At 40.5% G+C, this 16107-nt stretch overlaps 1 protein-coding gene across 5 annotated transcripts in view; it reads left to right on the plus strand.

Annotated features, from left to right (window-relative positions):
- The window catches only part of LOC123459300 (probable ATP-dependent RNA helicase DDX10), a 59709-nt gene that overhangs the window by 18320 nt on the left and 25282 nt on the right, over positions 1–16107 (plus strand). For 2 of the 5 annotated variants that reach the window (XR_006636204.1, XR_006636202.1), the window contains exon 4: positions 13745–13872. The exons of the other annotated variants lie outside the window; for them this stretch is intronic. The gene's annotated coding sequence lies outside the window, so the exon portion shown is untranslated. The remainder of the gene's footprint in view (positions 1–13744; positions 13873–16107) is intronic. 5 annotated transcript variants of the gene reach the window in all.

Raw genomic sequence — 16107 nt, forward strand, 5'->3', positions numbered from 1 at the left:
CATTTGGATGGAATGTTCTGTAGATATCTGTTAGGTCCATTTGTTCCATGACATCATTTAATTCAGATGTCTCTCTGTTTATTTTTTGCTGGGATGACCTGTCAATTGATGAGAGTGGGGTATTGAAATCTCCCACTACAATTGCATTTGATATTATCTGTGACCTTAAGTCTTAATAGTGTTTGTTTGATGAATCTGGGAGCCCCCATGTTAGGTGTATATATGTTTAGGATTGTAATGTCCTTCTACTGGAGTGTTCCTTTAATCAGTATAAAATGACCTTCTTGGGCTGGAGAGATGGCATAGAAGTTAAGCGCTTGCCTGTGAAGCCTAAGGACCTTGGTTCAAGGCTCGATTCCCCAGGACCCACGTTAGCCAGATACACAAGAGGGCACACACATCTGGAGTTCACTTACAGTGGTTAAAAGCCCTGGCACGCCCACTCTCCTCTCTCTCTCTCTCTGCCTCTTTCTCTCTCTGTCTGTCACTCTCAAATAAATAAATAAAAATAAACAAAAAAAATTTTAAATGACCTTCTTTATCTTTCCTCACTAATGTTGGTTTGAAGTCTATCCTGTCAGATATTAGGATAGCAACCCCTGCTTGATTCCTAGGCCCATTTGCTTGAAATACCATTTTCCATCCTTTCACCCTAAGACAGTGTCTGTCTTTTATTGAGAGATGAGTTTCCTGGAGACAACAAATGGCAGTCCAGTCTGCAAGCCTGTATCTTTGGGTGGTGTGCATTGAGGCCATTGGTATTAAGAGTTATTATTGAAAAGTATGCATTTATTCTTGCCATTCTTATTTTGTAGTGTTTCCTGTTTTCCCTTTACTTGTTTAACTGTTATTTGAGTGTGGGTTTTTTCCCCCCATTTCCTCCTATGTATGTTTTGCTTTCTTTTCAGCATTAAGAATTCCTTCAAGTATTTTCTGTAGAGCTGGTTTAGTTGTCATAAATTCCCTTAGCCTGTTTTTGTTGTGGAATGTCCTTAGTTCTCCATCAATTTGGATAGATAGCTTTGCAGGATAAAGTAATCTTGGTTGACAGTTGTTATCTTTCAGAACTTGAAATACATCATCCCAAGCACTTCTGGATTTTAAAGTTTGTGTTGAGTAATCTGCAGTTATTCTGATGGGCTTGCCTTTGTAGATGACTTGCTTCTTCTCAACTGCTTTCAATATATTTTCTTTGGTTTGTGTGTTTAGTAGATTAATTATAACATGGAGAGAAGAGGTTCTTTCCAGTTTTTGTGTGTTTGATGTTCTAAAAGCTTCTTGTATCTGCATTGCCATTTCTTTCCCAATTTGGGGAAATTTTTCTTCTGTGGTTTTCTTGAAAACACCTACTATGCCTCTGGACTAAAATTCTTCTTCCTTCTATTTTACCCTGAATTCTTATGTTTGATCTTTTCATAGTGTCCTGGATATCTTGAAATTCCCATTCATACCTTGCTATTAGCTTGTCTTTCTCTTTGTTGGACTGTATTAGATCTTTTGGTTGAGATATTCTGTTCTCTCCTGCATCCATTCTACTGGTGAGACTTGCCACAGAGGTTTTTATTTCATTGACTGTATTCTTCAGAGCCAGGATTTCAGCCTGGGTTTTTCTTGAGTATTTCTATTTCTTTACTCATGTCTTATAATGACCACTTTATTTCATTAAGCTGGTTTCCTGTGTTCTCTTTCAGAAGTTTGTTTTCTTCTTTAATTCCTTTGTTTTCTTTGATTCCCTTCATTTCTTCTCTGGTTTCTTTGAGCATAGATATCATCATTTTCTTGAAATCTTTGTCAGGCATATCTTCTAAAACAGTCTCCTTGGTAGTCTCATTTCTGATGGATTTATAGTTTTTGGTGGGATTGTATTGCCTTGGTTCTTTGAGTTTCTTGTATTATAGTGTAGCGACTTTTACATCCTGAATTGATTTGATTCTTGGGTTTTCTGATTATCTGCAGTGTTCCCAGATGTGGCAATCCACCTGTATATACCCTCAGAATATGAGTTCAAGGTGCCAAATGTAGCTCTTGTCCCCCAATCAAGCCACAGAAGTAATCTTAGGTGTTGAGTTTGCTTGCTAATCAAATACTCTAGTGGACTGGGAGGAATAATTTACTGGCAAATTCTAAACTTCAGTCGAGTAATATACACAATCAATAAAAACCAGCACAAAGTATTCAGTTGTGGGGATTAAAACAAACAAATAGTCATATAAAGTCAAAATCCCTAACGGTGTGTGTTGTTCTACACCCTTAATCTTGTCAGCTGGGAGGTAGAGATTTCTGTTCTGATCTGGGTTCCAAATCAATCTGGATCTGGATCAGTCCCTGCTCCCAATAATGACAGAAGCAAAAAACAAAGGCCATATATATATGAAAGCACCAAAGGCAACAGAATTCAACCCCCAAATACAGGTTATTTGAAAATGGTAAAGCCAACCAAGAATCTATACCCAGTAACCTGCCTTGACAAGGAAAGAGAGATTAACTCTTGCAGGCCTGTGGACCTTCATGGTTTTTTTTTTGTTGTTGTTGTTGTTGTTTTGTCAGCCTCATTACCTTTTGGGGTGGCTTCCAATCCCACCAGTGCTTAGTGCCTGCCATGATCCCTCTGTGTTGTGCTGTGCAGCTGTACCTCTGATCCACTCTGCTGGCTATGCTGCCACTGGGGGCTGAATGCTACAGGCTCACGGTTCTGATGGTGGGGGATGGGAGAATTCAGACTTTTGCTCACACTTTAAGTAGCTCTTTAATTGATCTTAGCTGTCTTTCCTTCAGATTTAACTTAACTTTGCAGATTTCTTAACTTTGCAAGAAGGCTAATAGAGTTGAAAAATCTGTTGCTTAGTCTCTGCTGCTGCTGCTGCCGCCTGGCGAACTTTGCTGGATGGGCGTGAGGATCACGGGCTGAGAGCGCCTTAGTGGGATTCTGGCCATTTCCTCCTTTCTGGTGGATCTTTGTCTCTCCAGCCTTTCCGCAGTGTCTAAGAATAACCTATACTCCTTCACTTTTCAGAAGAAGAGTGTATTTAAAAAAATTTTTTTTTGTTATTTGTATTTATTTATTTATTTGAGAGTGACAGACAGAGAGAGAAAGAGGCAGATAGAGAGAGACTGGGTGTGCCAGGGCCTCCAGCCACTGCAAACAAATTCCAGACGCATGTGCCCCCTTGTGCATCTGGCTAACGTGGGTCCTGGGAAGTCGAGCCTCAACCCGGGTCCTTAAGCTTCACAGGCCAGCGCTTAACCGCTAACCCATCTCTCCAGCCCAGAAGAAGAGTGTATTTTGCTGGAGCTTTGCTTAAATCCTTCCCTAGGATGGTTTGGCATGGCTCCTAAGCTGCTATTTTACCCAGAAGCCTCGTTTCTTTTGTTTATATATTTTTTTAATTGACAGCTTCCATAAGTGTAGACAATAACCCATGGTAATTCCCTCCCTCCCCAACTTTCCCCTTGGCAACTCCACTCCATTATACACCTTCCCCACTCTCAATCATTCTCACTTTTATTTTGATGTCATCATCTTTTCCTCCTATTATGATGGTCTTGTGTAGGTAGTGTCAGGCACTGTGAGGTCATGGATATCCAGGCCCTTTTGTGTCTGGAGGAGCACGTTGTAAGGAGTCTTACCCTTCCTTTGGCTCTTACATTCTTTCTACCACCTCATCTGCAATGGACCCTGAGTCTTGGATGGTTTTATAGAGATATTTTAGTGCTGGACACTCCTCCATCCCTTCTTCTCAGCACCATGTTGCCTTTTGGGTCATCCCAGTGGTCATCGCCATCTGAATATGTCTTATTCAGAATGCCTTGAATTTTGTTGCCCCAGCCCTTCTTTTACATAATCTCTTCCCCAGGCTAGCTTAGGCATTTCCCCTCCCTGTCATCTGTTTTTCTACTTCCATATATACAATATCATCCCCGTAAGTCCTTCCCTCGCCTCTCTCCATTATTGCCTTTTTCTACATTGCTGGCCTCTGCTACCAATTTTTGTTCTATACATTTGTAGATAGGATCCATATATGAGAGAGAACATGTGACATTTAGCTTTCTGGGCCTGGATTACCTAACTTACTATAATCCTTTCCAGATCCATCCATTTCCCTACAAATTTCAGTTTTCTTTTCTGCTGAAAAGAACTCCATTGTGTAAATGTACCATATCTTTATTATCCATTCATCTGTGGAGGGACATCTAGGCTGGTTCCATTTCCTAGCTAATGTGAATAGAGTAGCAATAAACATGGTTGTGCTAATATCTCCAAGGTAGTGAGAAGAGTCCTTAGGATGTACGCCTAGGAATGCTATAGTTGGATCATGTGGTAAATCCATTTTTAACTGTCTCAAGAACCTCCACACTGATTTCCACAGTGGCTGTACCAGATTACATTCCCACCAGCAGTGTAGAAGGGTTCACTTTTTCTGCAACCACGCTAACATTTATTGTCATTTGTTTTCTTGATGGTAGCCATTCTGACAGGAGTGAGATTGAATCTCAAAGTAGTTTTAATTTGCATTTCCCTGATGGCTAAGGATGTAGAACACTTTTATAGCTGTTTATATACCATCTGTATTTCTTCCAATGAGAACTCTCTAGTTCCATTGCCCTTTTTTAAATATATGTTTTTATTTTTATTATTAGATATGGACATATTTTGTATGTAAACATCACATGTTGGTAACATCCTTTCCCTCCTCCTTGCCACTTTATGAAGAGGCCTTCCTCATTGGGGATTCAGGTCAACCCCATGTATATTGAAGGTCATGCATTATGGGACAGCAGTCAGTTATGGGGGAGAGGCAATGTCTCTGTACAAAATGTCCCACCTTGTGGCTCTAACAATTTTTCCTCCCCCTCTTCTGCATGATTCCCTGAGCCATGCTGGGAAGGTCTACTTCAGTGATGGGCACTTAGGAGCATCTAGATATCTGGTTTGGTAGGTGTTGAGTGTCTTCAGTATCTTTCTTCATCACCCCTTGTGCTGATATCAGCTTAACTAAAAGCACAGCATTCTTGCTCATTTCCCCAGTTCCTCTGTGGTTTCACCTGGGTCCAGAGTCATTTACGCTGAGTCATTTGTCTCAAGTCCAGTTCCCATCTGAAAAAGAGAAGCAGATTCTCCAAAGGAAGGCAAAATCAGCACCAGTTAAATGGGATAACCATTATTAATTCAGAGAGAATTATAAGGGTTTAGACACTTTTATAGTGTAAGGTTAGTGGGAGCTTGACAAAGGAAAGCGGAATCATTATCTGGATTTGATTCTGACTTGTTTCCCAGTTCCAGATATGGTTACCTTTCCACTGAGCAGATCTGTTAGCCAGTCCAAGAGCAGTTGGTTACCCACTATGGCTGTGTGGCACTATTGAGCTTGTGTTGAGCATCAGGTCAGGTTGTTTGCTACTGAGTCACTTAGACTTTGAGTTGCTTGGACAGATGTTGGCCAGTTTTCCCTGGTAGCTCATGTAGTGCCTTCCAGCATGAGATGGGCTAATTATCTGAAGACTGGCTCTTCTCTAGATTCCAGTCAGGTCTCTCCATGTTCCGTGCTGACAGTGATTGGTATCTTCAGCAGTAGGGTCTTACCATTAACCTCTGGTGGGTAGTCAAGTGCTCTTGCAGAAGTCTGTCTTGTTTGTTTTGGTAGATCCATAACCCGTTTTTTAATTGGGTTGTTGGATTTATTATGGTTCTGTTTTTGAGTTCTTAGTATATTCTGAATATTAATCCTCTGTCAGAAGTGTATCTGGCAAAGATTTTCTCCCATTCTGTAGGTTGTCTCTTTGCTCTATTCAGTGTCCTTTGCTGTACCAAAGCTTTGTAACTTCATGAGATCCAGGAGGTTGGTTATTTCCTCAGCAATTGGGTTATAATAAGAAAGTCATTGCTTATGCCAATATGTTGAAGTGTTTCATCTACTTTTTTCTCTAGCAGTTTCAGGTCTGATATTAAGGTCCCTGATCCATTTGGACTTGATTCTTGTGCCTGGAGAAATGCAGTGATCTATTTTTATCCTTCTACATACAGATACCCAGTTTTCCCAGCACCATTTGTTGAAGAGGCTATCTTTTATCCAATGAATATTTTTGCATATTTGTCAAATATCAGATGGCTGTAGCTGCCTGGATTAACATTGGGGTCCTGTATTCTGTTCCATTGATCTACATGTCTGTCTTTGTGCCAATACCATGCTGTTTTTGTTACTGTGGCTTTGTAATATGGCTTAAATTAAGTGTGGTGGTTTGATTCTGGTGACCCCATAAATTTAGTTGTTCTGCTAGGTTCTCCAGCTGATGGCAATTGGAAATTAATGCTTCCTAGAGGCAGTGTATTGCTGGGGGCTGGCTTATGAGTGTTATAGCCAGTTTCCCCATGCCAGTTTTTGGCACATTCTCCTGTTGCTATTGTCTACCTTATGTTGGCCAGAGGGTGATGTCCACTTTCTGCTCATGCCGTCATTTTTCCCTGTCATTGAGGAGCTTCCCCTCAAGCCTGTAAGCCAAAATAAACCTCTTTTTTCCCCACAAGCTTCTCTTGGTTGGGTGAGTTCTACCAGCAGTGTGAACCTGACTGTAACAGTAAAGTGGTACCAGGAGTGAGGTTGCTGCCAGATACCTGATTATGTGGCTTTGGCCTTTTGGAGCTGATTTTCAAGAGGAATGTGGAAGGATTTGAAACCTTGGCCTATGAGATGTCTTGCAATGCTGTAAGTACAGCTTGATGGACTATTTTGGTCAGAGTTGAAAGACCTGAATGCACTAAAAATGATGGACTGTGAGGTTGGACTATGCCTGAACTAGGCTAGCAGTTTGTGCGGAAAGCTTGCTGTTACGCCTCTGTCCTGAGAAGTTGTGCAGGGTTGCTTTGCATAGAAATGAACTGATGTGAGCAGAATGATATGACACCCAAGAAAATAAAATCTTTGGGCCTAAATTGCTGGCCCTTCACCTGCAAATTGTTTGATAGATTACATCCTTTCTGATTGGGCTAGCTGACCTGCACTGGGGCAACATAAAGAATGTAGACTCTTTTGGAGTGGCCTGAGTGCCCAAGAAGTGTCCTTTTCTTCAAAATCTTCTTTATTCCCCCCCCCCCACCACCAGATTAACAAATTGGCACCCTACCTGGTATTGTGGAGTGTAAGAAATGCAGTAAAGAGAGGGTCATTGAGTTTACAACATGGTCTTGTGTTTTGGAAGTGGCCATGGGTAGTGTGAAGCAGGTTGCTGGATGCCTGCATGGAGACCCCATGGGGCCATGATGATGAACCGTGGATTGCAGTGGAGACCCAGTGGAAATGCTGGGACCATGAGATTGCTGCTAAGGAAAGCTGCCAGTCCCAATGAAGTTTTCCAGGACTGTGAGTATCCTGGCTAGAGGGGTGGAATTGGGATGCAAGAGACTTGTTGCTCGTTAGAATTATTGGACTTGTAAGTGTGTCACTGGCTAGAGTTGTTGTCCTTGGAGTTATAGAATTTGATGTTGTTGCAGTCCGGTTTGCCTTGCTGGTAGAAATCACCCAACCAAGAGTAGCTTCTGGGAAAAAGAGTTTTATTTTGGCTTACAGGCTCGAGGGGAAGCTCCACAATGGCAGGGAAAAGGATGGCATGAGCAGAGGGTGGACATCACCCCCTGGCCAACATAACAGCAACAGGAGGGTGTGCCAAACATTGGCATGGGGAAACTGGCTATAAAGCCCATAAGCCCGCCCCCAACAACACACTCACTGCAGGAGGCATTAATTCACAAATATCCATCAGCTGGAGATCTAGCATTCACAACACCTATGTTTATGGGGGACACCTGAATCAAACCACCACATTCCGCCCCTGGCCCCCATAAACTGATAACCATACATAATGTAAAATGCAATACATTCTTCTAACTTTAAAAGTCCCTATAGTTTTTATCAATTCCATTGATGTTCATACATCCCCATAGTACAAGATCTTTTAACTGAGCCATAATACCAAAATATAACCTCAAAAAACCCATAATGGCACAGAACAAATATTCACACTGCAAAAGATGGCATTGGGCATAGCAAAGAAACATTCAACCAATACAAGATTTAAAACAACCAGGGCAAATATCAAACTCTGTAGCTTCAAGTCCAGCAACTCTAACCAGTGACAAATCTTCAAGTCCAATAATTCTAACCAGCAACAAGTCTCTGGCATTCTGATTCCTCCCCTCCAGCTAGGCTACTCACAGTCCTGGAAAACTTCATCGGTGCCGGCAGCTCCTTGGCAGCCATTTCATGGTCCCGGCATCTCCACTGGGTCTCCACTGCAATCCACAGTTCATCCTCATGGCCCTATGGGGTCTCTATGCAGGCAACCAGCAAACCCACTTCACACTGCCCATGGCCATTTCCAAAACACAAGACCGTGTTGCAAACTCAATGACCCTCTTTCCAGCATTTCTTACACTCCACAATACCAGGTAGGGTTCCAATTTGTTAATCAAGGGGGAATAAAGCAGACTTAGAAGAACAGGACACTCCTTGAGCACTCAGGCCCCTTCAAAAGAGTCGACATTCTTTCTGTTGCCCCAGCACAGGTCAGCTAGCCCAGTCTCAAAGGTTGTAATCTCTCAGTTGCAGTTGAACAGGCAGCAGTTCACCCAAAGATTTTTCCTTTCTGTGCCATATTCCTCTGCTCACACCAGTTCATTTCTACGCAAAGCAACCCTGCACAACTTCTCAGGACATGGGCACAAGAGCAAACTCACACAAACTGCTAGCCCAGTCCAGGCAAAGCTCTTTCTCACCCTCATAAGCCAAACCTCACAGTCCATAGTTCTTAACTGCATTCAGGTCTTGTAGCTCTGACCAGAATAGTCCATCAAGCTGTACTTTCAGCACTGCAAGGCATCTCTTAGGCCAAGTTTTCAACTCCTTCCACTTTCCTCTTGAAAGTCAGTTCCAAAAGGCCAAAGCCACAGTCAGGTGTCTAGCAGCAATCCCACTCCTTGGTACCACTTTACAGTTGCAGTCTGGTTTGCCTTGCTGGTAAAAATCACCCAACCAAGAGCAGCTTCTGGAAAAAAAGAGTTTTATTTTGGCTTACAGGCTCGAGGGGAAGCTCCACGATGGCAGGGAAAAGGATGGCATGAGCAGAGGGTGGACATCACCCACTGGCCAACATAAGATGGACCACAGCAACAGAAGGGTGTGCCAAACATTGGCATGGGGAAACTGGCTATAAAGCCCATAAGCCCACCCCCAACAATACACTCCCTCCAGGAGGCATTAATTCCCAAATATCCATCAGCTGGGAACCTAGCATTCAGAACACCTAGGTTTATGGGGGACACCTGAATCAAACCACCACAGATGTTTTCCCTGGTTGTTTTAAATCTTGTATTGGTTTAATATTTTTCTGCTATGCCCAATGCCATCTTTTGTAGTGTGAGTATGTATTCGGTGCCATCATGGGTTTTGGTGGAATTTTTGATATTATGGCTCAGTTAAAAGACCTTGAATTATGGGGATGTTTGAACATCACTGGGATAAAAACTATGGGGACTTTTTAAAGTTGGACTGAATGCATTGCATTTTACATCACATATGGTTATCAATTTATAGGGATGAGGGGCATAATGTGGTGGTTTGATTCAGGTGTCCCCCATAAACTTAGGTGTTCTGGGTGCTAGGTTCCCCAGCTGATGGCAATTGGAAATTAATCCTTCCTGGAGGCAGTGTATAGTTAGGGGCAGGCTTATGGGTTTTTATAGCCAGTCTCCCCATGCCAGTGTTTGGCACACTTTCCTGTTGCTGTTGTCCACCTTATGTTGGTCAGGGGGTGATGTGCACCCTCTTTTCATGCCATCCTTTCCCCCTGATATCGTGGAGCTTTCTCTCAAGCCTGTAAGCGAAAATAAACCTTCCCCACGCCAACCCCCCCCCCCACAAGCTACTCTTGGTTGAATGATTTCTACCAGGAATGTGAACCTGACTGAAACATGAGGGCATGGTGATTCCACCAGCCTTATTTTTGTTGTTCAAAATTGTTTTGACTATTCAAGGTTTGTTTTTTTGTTTGTTTGTTTGTTTGTTTTTTTAGACTGGACATGGTGGTTTTATTAGGATTTAAAGTCGTTTTCCAGGTAGAGGGATGCTTAGCAGTTAAGGCACTTGTCTGCACAGCCTAAGAACCCAGGTTTGATTCCCCAGTATTCACATAAAGCCAGATGTACAAAGTGGCCCATGTCAAGGTTTTTTGTACTCCCAAATGATTCTTTTATCTATTTCAGTGAAGAATACCATTGGAATTTTAATGGAAATTGCATTAAATGTGTAGATTGCTTTTGGTAAGACTGACATTTTCACAATATTAATTCTTCCAATTCAAGAACATGTGATGTCTTTCCATTTCCTAGTGTCTTCTGTAGTTTCTCACTTGAGTGTTTTAAAGTTCTTATTGCAGAGATCCTTCACTTACTTGGTTAAGTTTATTCTAAGGTACTTTTTTGGGTTTTTTTTGAGGCAATTGTGAATGGGAGAGATTCCCTGATTTCATCCTCCACATGGATCATTCCCTCTTTGTCCATAGAAAGATGTTATGCACAGTAATTAGTTGTCATCATCACTATCCTTATTGTCATCATCATCTTTATTGTAGGCCCTAACGTGTCCAACCTTTTGACACTGTGGCATGATGCTGTCATCTAGAAATACGTTGGACCACATTCATAGCTATCTTGTGACACAGGTGGCCTGTAGGCCACAGGTTGGTTGGATACACCTACAGGCGACCATATAAATTACAGAATACTTGAAATAGTAAAAGGACGCCCAATGAATAATTACTGATTCTTGGAAAATCCAGTTGCCTCAGAGATGTTATACTATTCCTCCCTATCTCTGTGGGGTTAGGAGTCTAGAAGACATAAGCCTCTGCTTGTGGAAAATATGAGTTGTGATATGTTGCCTTATTTATGTTTCTTCTATCTCACTTCCTTTACAGTACACTCTTTACTTATCTTATTAGCACAAACAAGAGCTTAAAGTAATAGCAGCTTTTTTCTGCATCTTTCCTTTTGCTCACATTGCAAAGCTATCTTCTTTCTTACCAGTTAGTCTTGTGAGTTAGAAAACATTTTTTAAAATGAGCATTGGTAGGTTGTTGATGCATGAAGGAGGTTCCATGAAGCATTAAGAAAGTAGGGGTTGAGGAGATGGTTCAGTAGTTAAGAGCACTTGCCACTTAGCATGGGGACCTCTAATCCCTGGGGTTCCCTGATGGTCAGTAGTTGCAGGTTGAGGGAGAGGCCCCATTTCAAGGTAAGAAATATGTGGATAAGGGCTGGAGGGATGGCTTAGTGGTTAAGGCGTTTGCCTCCAAAGCCAAAGGATCCAGGTCCGATTCCCTAGGACCCATGTGAGCCAGATGCACAAGGGGGCACAAGCGACTGGAGCACGTCTGCTGTGGCTGGAGGCCCTGATGTGCCCATTCTTCCCTCTCCCCCTCTCTCTGTCTCTCAAATAAGTAAATAAATAAAAATTAAAAATACTTAAAAAAGAAATATGTGGATGAATGACAAGAAGACACCTGACATTCTTCTGTGGCCTCTGCATGCATAAGCATTGGAGTATACGTATCTGCACACTCATGTGCATACACCATTATATACTTGCACACACAAGAAACAGATTTTTAAATGCTTGTGATGCTAATGATGATTACTAAAATGACATCTATTATGACTTTTTGAATCTGCCCTAAGAGTTAACTGTTTTGGAGTTATTTTGATTCTTTCTTTTTTTTAAATTTATTATTTATTTATTTATTTGAGAGAGAGAGATGGAGAGAGAGAGAATGGGTGCGCCAGGGCTTCCAGCCACTGCAAACGAACTCCAGACGTGTGTGGCCCTTTGTGCATCTGGCTGACATGGGTCCTGGGGAATTGAGCCTCGAACCGGGGTCCTTAGGCTTCACAGGCAAGCACTTAACTGCTAAGCCACCTCTCCAGCCCTTTTGATTCTTTCTTTAATACAGTGCATTCTTGGAAACATATCTTGTCATGTATTTACAGCAAACACAAAATAATGGTATAATGTTATACCATCAAAGCAAATTACAAATGATGAAATGAGACTGATGACTAATTGCAATCAGGCCAACTTAATTTTCTGTAATGATTTTTCCTTTTGGTGGATATTTATACTGAATATCTTTTAGTATCATTGTTTGCTATTTTAGTGTCTATAAAATAAGTCGTTTCTTCAGTTCTTAACTTGTTAAGTAAAAACAAATTGACATGAGCATAAAATATGTAAGAAATCCTTCATTTCCTTAAAATTAGTACTTGTAGAATTTGTTGTATAGGTAGAAGAGAGGGGTGTTGTATATAAAAAGTATTTGGAGTTTCACAAAAACCAGGAACACTTTAAAATAATATTCTCCCTGGGTTTAGACAGCTTTGGTTTGCAAAATAAATTTGCTTTGACAGCTAAAATATGAGTCCATTTCGCTTCAGTGTGTTCTCTTCTCAACGGACTTCTGTTATTTTTGACACCATTTCCATTCTGTTCCTCTTAGAAGAACTCCTCAGTTGATTTTGGCATTCAGGTGCTCAGTAGATTTGTTTGCTCACACATGTAGATTTGATGAAAATACTTAGCAACATTTCCCTATCAGTGATTTTTTTTGTGCAAATACAGATATTTTGTTAATAAATTTTATGCTAATTTCTATGAATTCTCCCTGCCATTCATTCTTGCTCTTCCATCCCTTGCATTCTTTTTGCTTCCGTTCTACATCATCTAAGATCTAGAAAACTGCAGTTATTAAGTGTGAACCATGCTTATCTTTGAAAATGGGAACCCATTGCTCACATGGAAGCTTGTAGTGAAATTGGTGGATAAATGCTTGTAGAATAAGTATCATGGTATAATTAATAGTTAAATCATTCTAACCACACCATTCTTCATGACTGGTGACTTAGTGGAATGTTAGCAGATTTTACATTATCATTTCGGGCTACGATGATATTTAAACTTGGGCTAAATATCCCTTCAGTAGAGGGAAAGTGACTTTTGTGTTTTGTTCTGACAAAGTAGACAAAGGTCGTCTAAATTGAAGATCGGATTTGAGAAAAACTTGACATTTTGTTTCTGAATAGCATGATACTTACTGAAAATGAGCATGTTGTCTTATCCCCTTGGGAAGAAAAGTGGTAATTTGTCCTTTCTTTTCACTGTCAGAAGTGAATCCTTAGACTTGTTTTAGCTGATAGGTCAAAACTGTTTTGTTTGTTTGTTTGCTGTTGAATCCTATTGCCTAGATATCTTCTCTAAGGAGCAGTAAACTCTTGGAGGAATGTTTTCCTCCCAGGATGATTGCCTTTGTTGTTCCAGGTTTGAAGCTCTCATCCAAATGCCTGTTGCAGCTGTTGATGATAAATGCAGAGATGCAGAGGAGTACTTGTAATGTCCAGTGTGTATTCAGAGTAAATGAGCAGGTGTTCAGGGGAGTCTCTAGAAAATAGAGGAATCTCTGATTCCATAGAGAAAATAGAGGGCTAATACCTTCTCATATGCTAACTACAATAGCAGCAGTGACTCAGGTCTGCATTGGCACTAGTGAATGTTTTAAGAATAGCTTTTACCAACAACACTCCAGTTAACAAAGTACTTACTTGGCATTAGTACTAGGCTATACAAACTGCCACAACAAAATACCACAGGCTGGGTGGAGTAAATCATAAACAACAACAAAAAAGTATTTTCTTACTGTTCTCAAGGTTTGTGAGCAAGAGAAAGGCTCTTGGAAGAAGGAGATCAGGGAGTCTCTCTACTGTCTCATCTTATAAAGACAGCAGTTCTGTTGGACTAGGTTCTTGGAATTAGAGCCTTAAGACACAAATTTGGGGTAAGTTCTATAGCAGTATTACATTTGGCATAAAATATGTGATAATCAGACATCCCCTTAAGCCTTTAAGAGCATTCTTCCTATGTGGAAACCCAATATGTAAACAGGTTATAAGAAAACCCAATTCTTCACATGCTAATAAAAAATAAATTTAGGGATGGAGAGATGGCTTAGCAGTTAAGGCACTTGCCTGCAAAGCCTAAGGACCCAAGTTTGATTCCACAGTACCCAGGAGCCAGATGCCCAAAGTGACTCATGTGTTTGGAGTTCATTTGCAGTGGCTACAGGCCCTGGTGTACCCATTCTGCTTATTTCCCTCTTTCTTTCTCTCAAATAAATAAAATATTAAAAATTATAAAAATTTAAAACTAACCAGATGAAAATTTACATGCCAAGTTGCCTTTTTTAAAATTACTATTTTACCTGCAAATATTTTCATTTTTTTTTTGTCTTCTAGGCTATCTTTACTCTCTATCCTTTCAGTTTTCCCCCTCAACTGAATTGTATCTGCTAGAAAATAACATATTGAAAAACACTAGAAATTAAATAATGAAATATCTTATTTCCATGTGCTCTAGATTGGAAATACTACAAACTTGAATGCTTTACATTTTGGTAGAGAAATGTCAAGTTATAATAGGTTGATATTGTATATATGTAATTACAATGATTGTAATGGGGAGGTAATATGATGGAGAATGGAATTTCAAATGGGAAAGTGTGGGGGTGGGGAGGGAGGGAATTACCATGGGATATATTTTATAATCATGGAAAATGTTAATAAAAATTAAAAAAAAAAATGTCAAGTTAGCCCCTCCCCCACAAGCCTCTCAAGGGGCTGCTTTACCTGCCACACCTGGTATAGGCTATTTGGGGATATTGTAATATTTTGCTTTGTCTGATAAGCATATTGAAACTAGTTGAATTTTAAATTATCTCTAGAATTGAGTACTTCTATCCAAAACAGGAAAGTGTCTAAGCATACTTTTTTTATTGAGAAAGAGACAAGCCCTCATGTAGCCCAGGCTGACCTCGAACTCACAGTTATCCTATCTCAATCTACAGAGTACTAGGATTAAAAGTGTGCACCACTACACCTGGCTGTGACCTCTAGTTCTCTACATAGCTGAGGATGGCTTTAAATTTCTGTTTCTCTTGGGTCTACCCCACGTGCTGGGTCATCATCATGCCTGGCTTTTATAGGGCTGGTGATTGAACTCAGTGCCTCATGCATGTTAGGCAGGCACTCTACCAAATGAGCCATGTCCCCAGTCCCTCAAACTTTTTATTTTTATTTTTGTTTGTTTTTATTTTATTTATTTGAAAGTGACGGAGGACAGAGAGAGTGTGCCAGGGCCTCTGGCCACTGCAAATGAACTCCAGATGTGTGCACCCCCCTTGTGCATGTGGCTAACGTGGGTCATGGAGAATCAAGCTTCGAACCGGGGTCCTTAGGCTTCACAGGCACGTGCCCAACCACCAAACCATCTCTTCAGCCCTGTCAAACTTTTTATTAAACAAAATTATAGAAAGTTTGTTGTTTGGAAAAGAATTGTTACTTTTGTTCTGGTCTTACTATTTTTTTTCTGAGGAAAATATTGATGTGGTATATATCAGGTTTGTTAGTCTCTGAGAGATTACCAGTGAATTCTGGTAATAAATGAATAAGCCCACATCTAAATTAATCTAAAAATCATTTAGAAAACATGGTTGGAGCCCTCCTTATTTTATAGGTACTAATTTACTCAGAGGAACTTGATGTTGCCTTTGTTTGCTTATACCCTCATGGATTTTAACAGTCCTGTCACTCACTATAAATAAATCTGTCAGCAGAAGGATAGTGATAATTCATATTATTTTTATAGTGTCTAAAACATAATCAACTTTGTGTATGGAATCTTAAATTTAAACCAAAGTGATGACAATAGTACATTCTAACATGAATGTGTTCCCAGCATGCTTCATACATGCACATGACGTCAGTTACCTTCCTACCTACACATATGTCTATGCCTCTTAGTTATTAGCATAGTAGTCATATTGGCCAGAGAGGCCTGTGAGCTCACTTCCTTATGATAAAAAAAAGGGCTAAGTACCATGTTCTGTCTTCTGATCATAAAGTTCATATTCCATTTTGCTTCTTCTAGACAAAGGTAGTTTTTAATATGTCTTCACTTTCTCTATATATAGCTCGTCTAACCTTAATCTGCATACAAATTTCCTGACAAGACTTCA

The sequence above is a fragment of the Jaculus jaculus genome, chromosome 3 (assembly GCF_020740685.1).
Source record: "Jaculus jaculus isolate mJacJac1 chromosome 3, mJacJac1.mat.Y.cur, whole genome shotgun sequence".
Taxonomy (NCBI): Eukaryota; Metazoa; Chordata; class Mammalia; order Rodentia; family Dipodidae; genus Jaculus; species Jaculus jaculus.